Genomic DNA, 8,090 nt, shown 5'->3' on the forward strand with positions numbered 1-8,090 from the left:
ATATCACTGTGATGTGGAGTCTAGAAAAAGTGAACTCCCCGAAGCAGAGAAGAACAGTGGGCTCTAGGGATTGGTGACCAGCATTTAGTTACAAGGTAGATACGTTCTGGGGATCGAATTCAGTGAAATCCGAAAATGATGCCCAGGAGCCCCTATGGACCCTTAAAGTGGCTCTGGAGAGGCAGACACTGAGTAACCTAGGCAGCTTAAGGAGTTTGAAAGGAATTGAATTTCCTTCCCCTTCCTGAGTCTTCAATTTACTTCTTCCCATTCTTCATCATTCTCCCTCTCTCCCTGGTCCCTTCACAACCATTCCCACTTCTTTCCATTCTAACAAGAACTCATGGAGAGAGCAACCTAAATGAAAACGGGGAGTGAGAAATCCTACCCTCAGCTAAAGGCTTCCTCCAGAGGCAGCGCTTTGGCAGGTGGCCCACTAATGCCCTTTTCCTTGTCTTCCCCACCCCCACCCCCACACACTGTTCCTTGAACAGGCAGTGGAATAGTGCTCTCCCCATGTGGAAAGTCAGTGCCCACCTTTATCAGAGGCTCAACATTCTTCAGGAGGCAATAAAGAACCATCCAAGGGAAAGGAAGGCCCAGGTCACCCACAAAGAAGTCACTGTCAGCTGCAGTTCTGAGGCCAGGAGCCGGTTCTCGGTTACAAGCCAGTGAGCCAGGCGATCTGATCCTTTCCCCCCAGCCTCTGAGTAGGTCAGTTCTCCCTTCCTCACGTCACAACACTTGCCACTTCTTCTCCAGGCCAGCTGCTTGTCGGCCTTGCACCCAACAGAATAGAGCCTGATATCTGTATCTTGGACCTGGAGGTGGGGCATGGCTAGCACTGGTAGGGTGGGCGCTTCCCTGGTAAATCAGATGATCATTGTTTACCACTGTGCCCTGCCTTTCCTCCCTCCTGTGAGACTTCTTAATTACAAATATATGGCTTCATTGCCTGGGAGGGACTGTGTTGAGATCTTGTGTTGCCAATGGCGATTCTATTAGAACGTAGCACTACACTCTTCCCACCACTTGTCACTCCCATGATATTCGTGGAAATGCATGAGAACTGAACAACCACTGCTACAGTGATGAGGAGCACCCTGAGTTTCGAGTCTTGCCTCACCACTTTCCTTGTCAGTGGTTCTCTGCTCTTCATTCTAAGCCTTCTCACGCTGTGGAGAAGTCCAGCTCTGCTTCAGCCATCCATCCCAACATCCCTCAATACCAGGGTGATGTGTTAAGGGGACCCCATGTTATCCATCAGCAGGAGCAAAAGCGGGTCTTTCCCTTATTGTCTGACACACAATAGATGTTCCATCAATTGTTTTGGGGAAATAGTATATCTCGGTTTTGTTTAAAATAGTCAAATGTTTCCATTTAAAAAAGAAAAAACTAACAGAAATTGCTGCCCAGAAAAAAAATCAAAGATCACAAAAGTAAGATGTGTAGGAAGGAATCCAGGCTTGCCTGTCGGGTTGCATCCAAATCCCTAAGCTTCTTGCTTGGGGGGAGTTTGTCTCTTGTAAACATACTCCCAAGTGGTAAGGAGAATGCTCTCTGGTTCTAGGGCCTTAGAAACACAAATGAGGAAAGCAGAAGCAGGAAGATCTGCTGACCGAAACTGATTTAGTAAGGCGTGACCCCTGCATTCTCTGTTAGGCCAGGCCCCTCTTTTGTAAAGGTACAGAGTTAAAACCTGGGAAATGAGCGAACAGTCTGTCACTCCAAGGAAGGTCACATAGGCTGGAGCCCCTCAGTCAAGTGAGAGAATTATACTACCTCAACAGAAGTCCTATCACCTTATTTAAAACTGAATCAAGCCTGTCACTAAGATAACCCAAATTGTTAATTTAGAATTTCCTATATTTGATGCAACTACCCCACTGGAAACCACTGGAAAGTCTGATTTCTTTACATTTTTCTTTTTTTAGATTTATTTTATTTTGTATGCATGAGTGTTTTGCCTGCATGTGTTTATATATAACATGTTCAAATGTGTGGTGCCTATGAAGGCCAAAAGAGGGCATCAGATCTCATGGAACTGCGGGTATAGATGCTAGTAAGCCACCACCTGGGAAACTGGGAAACACTAGGTCTAACCACTAAAACGCCCGTCTCTTTACCCCATTTAAAATTTTTTTTTTTATGAAAATGTTCAAGCAAGACAGGATAGTCAGTCTGCATTATAACCTAACTCCAAACATTTTAAGTTTTATAATCCAGTTATCATTGTATCTTTGTGTGGTTTTTTTTATTTTGTGTTTGTGTTTTTTGTTTTTTGGTGTTTTTTTGAGGGAAAGTGGTTCTTGGAAAGCAAATCAATGATTTCATGTCATTTCACCCCTGAATACTCTAGTGCCAATAATAAAAATTTCTAGGCTAATCCATCATTTTGAAATCTCCTGAAATTTAGCTAGTATTTAACAGACAGTAATACGTTGTTTCTCTTGCCACAGTTTCCCCTTGGCTAGACCAGAAGCTGTTGATTAGAATAACAGTTGTGGTAGACAATGATGTTTTCCAAGCCACAGACAATGCCCTTAGAGCAGGAACAGACTTCCAATCTAGTGCACAATTATTTTGACAATTATTTAGGCATTCACCACAGACTGCCTGTACTCCAAAGAACAGATATTTCAAAATCATTCCTTGGAATCACTCTCCTGTCATTTCCCTTAGCTGTGAGCATTTTCAGTTTCCCTAAAATTACAGCAGGTAATGGCTTGCCCATGTCCCCTACACCTCAGTGAGCACTGCAGCCAGAGGTGAGATCTCATACTCCTCCTTTACTTTCTCTGTGGGTGGATACATCTTTGCATGTACTGGTGCACACAGACACTCAGGCATATGGCTGTACTTGTTTTTAACTTCAAATAACTTGGTAAATATGGGAAACTTTCATGGTTGTTTGGTTTATGTCTTGTCTCTGATCCAGGCGGTAGAAGTCTGTGATCTGAAAAGGCCAGGCAGGTCTTTATGCTTCTTAATTCTAACAATATTTCTATTGTAGTCACTACACTGATGTTTTACCTTTGAAAACCCCACCGCCACTGTTTGGTTTTGTTTTTCCAGAACTTATGTCAAATAAACCAGCCTGGCTTCACCATCCAAGCAGCTGAGGCTGACCCTCAAGCTCCTGATGCCTCTGCCCCCTTTCTTGAGTGCCGGGTCCCCGGGCACGGACCACCACACCTGAGTTAGACGAGATGTGATGAGTGTTCGAAGATGGCGATGAAGAAGAATCAACACCTCTCTGCAGGGTCTCCATCAGATACCAAAAACTCAGAAGCCTTAGAAAGCAGTTTTGTCTAAAGAGAGTGGGAGTGGGAAGCTAGACAGTCGATCACTGCTCACTACACACCTTGCTTGGTGTGTGTGTGTGTGTGTTAGGGTGTGTGTGTGTGTGTGTGTGTGTGTGTGTGTGTGTGTGTGTGTGTGAGAGAGAGAGAGAGAGAGAGAGAGAGAGAAAGAGAGAGAGAGAGAGAGAGAGAGAGAGAGATGCCTGTAGACGACAGAGGACACCTTGATTGTCATTTGTCAGGCATCATCTGACTTTCTTTTCATCTGTTTGTTTTGTTTTGGAGACAGGGTCTCAGCGGCAGAATCTGCTTGTCTCTGCCTGTCCAATGCCGCAGGAATTAGGGCAGTGCGCCCCCATGCCTGGCCTCTTAAGTGCACATTCTAGGAATCAAGTGCAGGTCCTCATGCCTAAAAGCGATCTCCCAGACTGATTAATCTTTTGTCATGAATATCTTATTAAAGTGTTTAATAAGATATCTTATTAAAGTGTTTAAACTACTTATTAAAGTGTTTAAAATAATGTTTAAAATAAACTGTCTGTAATCAAATATATAAATAAATACATGTATCTTAAAATCTGATCCATAAAGTGCTGGAATTACTTCTCTCCAGCTCTAGGCTCTATAAAACATGGAGTTCCCTGGGCCCAGTCCTCTGCACTCTGAATTCACTGCCATAGCTGTCATTGCCTGAGATGCCTTAGATTTACAACCACATCGCCGTCCTCCTCCCTGAACTTCATTGCCATTGATCTTACTGCAGCTCAATCTGCCTATCGAAGAGGCTCCTGCTTTACATGGCGGAAGCCTCCCTCACATCCTCCTCCTGTTGTCACAGCTCAGTAACGATATGCACGAGAACGACTCACTTTCTCTGAAATCGCATGTCCACTCCCCACATGACTCATCCCTGAAGACACCAGCCTCATAACTGGTATCTGTATCTAGCAGCTGATGGCTCTCTCTGAAGAATAAGTAAGAGCATGGTATCCTCCTACCCAGACCCTCCGAGTCTCCCATCAGTGCGGCTGTCATGTAAAAATAGACAGCAGCTAGAAATGCATAATTAGCAGATATAGTGATCTAGCACTGTACTATAAGTAGGTTACAACCCCTGGGAATTAAAGGAACGCATCTACAAGCACACACAAATGTTAGCCCATCAGTGGGACAGTGTTAGGTACCACACTGTAACAAGACTGAGTAAGCTTGACATTGAGTGGACAGGCATGTCCTGAAGAGGAAAGGCAAATTCCTAGTACGTACTTTGGAAAAATTGATATGCAGTCACAAAGCACCAGCATAGATCAAGAACCTAATAAAAGGATGCACTTTAACCCCGTTGGCCACGTCTAGCAGTTATCCCAAGGCAGCGACCAGAATGGCAGATTGTCTTCCCTCTTCCCACGTTCTATTTAGTGTCTGCTTTCCCTGCTGGGTTACGAGTTTGGGAGGAGAGGCACGTCTGTTTTTGCTATCTCGCCCATGATGTGCTCAGGGATGAAGGTTACAAAGTAAGAGTGAGATTTGGTCAAAACTTTAGACACAGCAGAAGGGGAGGAACTTTACTCTCCAACGGCGGGGACAGATGGTGATGTAACTTACCCGACTCGCACATAGCAGTAGCCACAAAAACAATCCGTGTAGTTTTCCTTTGTAGGATAACAAAATGTTCATGATCTGAGGTACGGGGGAACAGAATCTAACACACAGCATACTCTAAACAAACAGAAAGCATCTAATATCACTTAAGCCATTGCAGTCCTTGCCGGTGTGACCATGTGAAACAGTAAAGCCGCCTCCTACAGAGAGAGCTAGTTAAGGAAATCTCGTTTCAAATTGTCACTAGAGGGAGGAGAGGAAAAAATCTCACCTAAGAATTCGGGTTACTGAAGGAACGGCCATTCAGAGCCTGCCCCACCTGTGGCCCATACATATACAGCCGCCAAACTAGATAAGATGGATGAAGCAAAGAAGGCAGACTGACAGGAACCAGATGTAGATCACTCCTGAGAGACACAGCCAGAATATGTCAAATACAGAGGCGAATGCCAGCAGCAAACCACTGAACTGAGAACAGGACCCCCGTTGAAGGAATCAGAGAAAGGACTGGAAGAGCTTGAAGGGGGCTCGAGACCCCATATGAACAACAATGCCAAAACAACCAGAGCTTCCAGGGACTAAGCCACTACCCAAAGACTATACATGGACTGACCCTGGACTCTGACCTCATAGGTAGCAATGAATATCCTAGTAAGGGCACCAGTGTAAGAGGAAGCCCTTGGTCCTGCCAAGACTGAACCCCCAGTGAATGGGATTGTTGGGGGGAGGGCGGTAATGGGGGGTAGATGGGGAGGGGAACACCCATATAGAAGGGGAGGGGGAGGAGTTAGGGGAATGATGGCCTGGAAACTGGGAAAGGGAATAACATTTGAAATGTAAATAAGAAATATCCAATTTAATAAAAATGGAAGAAAAAAAAAGAATTCGGATTACACACTGCTGATTAAGAGCTTTCTCTTTAAGTCACAGTACCAGCCCTTTCCAAGGAACTTCAAGCATGGCCTTTACTCAGCTTAGTCCTAGGTTGGTGGTCCTGTCCCCTGGCTGACGAAATCTCTTCTGTGACAACCAGACCTCAGTGATGATTGTCAGACACCACAGCATGGTTATACACAGATGCGTTCTGTGTTCTGGAACTGATGGAGATATGACAATTTAAGACTTTGCAGTTACCATCTATGTGATGAAGTGGTGAATTAAAAATATTCTGCATTTTATGTGATGGAGATATATTTAGTAATTGGGAAAGTAAAAGATTTTATTTAAAATGAAGACATAGTGTTCTAGGTGAACACATCTTGAAATATCACGCCAGCTGAGTATCTTTGAAAATGAGTGACCTTTCTCCCATCTCTTCTCAAACTCTTGTTCCCAAGCAGAAGTGTTCTAACAGCCAGACTCAGTGTCTCTATCCTCATGTGACGACTCAGTAGGTACAAAGGTTAATCTGGTGGTCAGGCATAGAAGCCTCTTTCAGACTGTGAATGTGTGTGCGTGTGTGCTAAGAGCATCATCACCATCACAAACAGGTTCTGAGCACCTGTCCTATGCAAGATATTAGATAAAGCCAGGCAGGAGGGCCTGCAGCACCCGAGTGTAAGTCTCTGCTTTCACTTCCTGAGTAGACAGATACCTGTTGAGCAATATTATGCAAAGCACTAGGAATACATTATAGGCCCCGTGGCTGGTGAACTAGAATGTGCTGCAGACAGAACATGGCTGTCAGTTTGAAAACTGCTTTTACGTATAGAGAGGTGATTGGTGTGGACATTTCAAGTTTATTTATGGGTATGTATGTAGGGCATTAAATAAGGGGGTACTGGGACAGGTAGACATTGCCATAAAAGACCAGGAAAGTATCTTTCTCAAGTAAGAAAGAAAAATACCAGTGTGGTGGTGCAGGCTCACACCTTTAATCCCAGCATTTGAGAGGCAAAGGCAGGAGGATCTCTGAGTTCTAGGCCAGCCTGTTCTATAGAGAAAGGCCCAGGACAGTCAGGGCTACACAGAGAAACTGCCTCAAACAAAACAAAACAAAACAAAAACTAGAAGAAAAACAACAAACAACAATTAAAAAGATGAAGGAAGGAAGACATACTGAGAGAGAGAGAGAGAGAGAGAGAGAGAGAGAGAGAGAGAGAGAGAGAGAGAATGAATCCATTTTCCCTAAAACTGGTGACTTTGGAAAGTGGTTAAGGATTATCTACCAACTGAGTTTTGTATCTAAAAATAAGATCTCATACTTCTCAACTTCAAAAGTTTTGGCTGTGCCTCAGTTTCTGAAGTAGTGGGCTTTACTGTCTAACCTTCAGAGTTTGTGCCTAACTCAACCAGATGTGTCCTTGAATTTAAACTAGATTGTGCCCTAGCCCTGGCTTGGATTGTACATTCCCCAGACTCCCATTTCAGTAATTACCCCACTAATTGAGTGAGATAGTCACTTAACATGCCTTTAGGGGATGGGGGTCAGGTTGAACTAATGATGACGACAGCAATCCCCACTTTTTTGGTAGAATGTTTTATTGTTCAGGCATGAGTCACACATTTGGAACTAGCAGCAGCTGTGGGTAGGCAGTCATTGATCCCCTTGGGAACAGGATCAAAGCGTATTATCTCTTACAAGGGAGACCTGAGCTTCACAAAGGCTCCTGGAGATAACAGGTAACACAGAAATTACCAAACCTTCCTGAAACATGAGGTAAATTAGGTATTTAAATAATTGTCTCTTACTCTTATTTTTCTCATAATTTTTATGGCTATTTCTTATTCAGACCTGTGAGTTAGTCACAGGATTTCCCCTCCCAAGAATTGAGACATTCAAATTTTTATTTGTATTTATAATATTCAAAGGGAGTTCATAGGCAATCCTTACTTTCCAAAGCCACAGGCTTAAGGGCTGCCCTTCTACTCCCCTCCCCTTCTTTTTCCTGCTTATTTTAATGCAGAATAACCCCCAAAGCCCTCCAGCTTAATGTCTTCAAACTGCATATAAACAGGGAAACAAATTAATGATTACTAATCTAGACCAGCCTGTTATATAGACAGGGTAAAATGCCCAATGGCAACCTTACAGTCCTTTTGATCTTGATTTATGTGTATATTTGAAACAGTTGGGATGTCCTCTGCTTCACTTCCTGACTCGGAGGCAGTTTTTACCAAGCACTCGGGATTATATAATATATGCGCCCTTCTCTTTAAAAATAATGGTGACGTTCAAAAATTCAC

The sequence above is a fragment of the Rattus rattus genome, chromosome 6 (genome assembly GCF_011064425.1).
Source record: "Rattus rattus isolate New Zealand chromosome 6, Rrattus_CSIRO_v1, whole genome shotgun sequence".
NCBI lineage: Eukaryota > Metazoa > Chordata > Mammalia > Rodentia > Muridae > Rattus > Rattus rattus.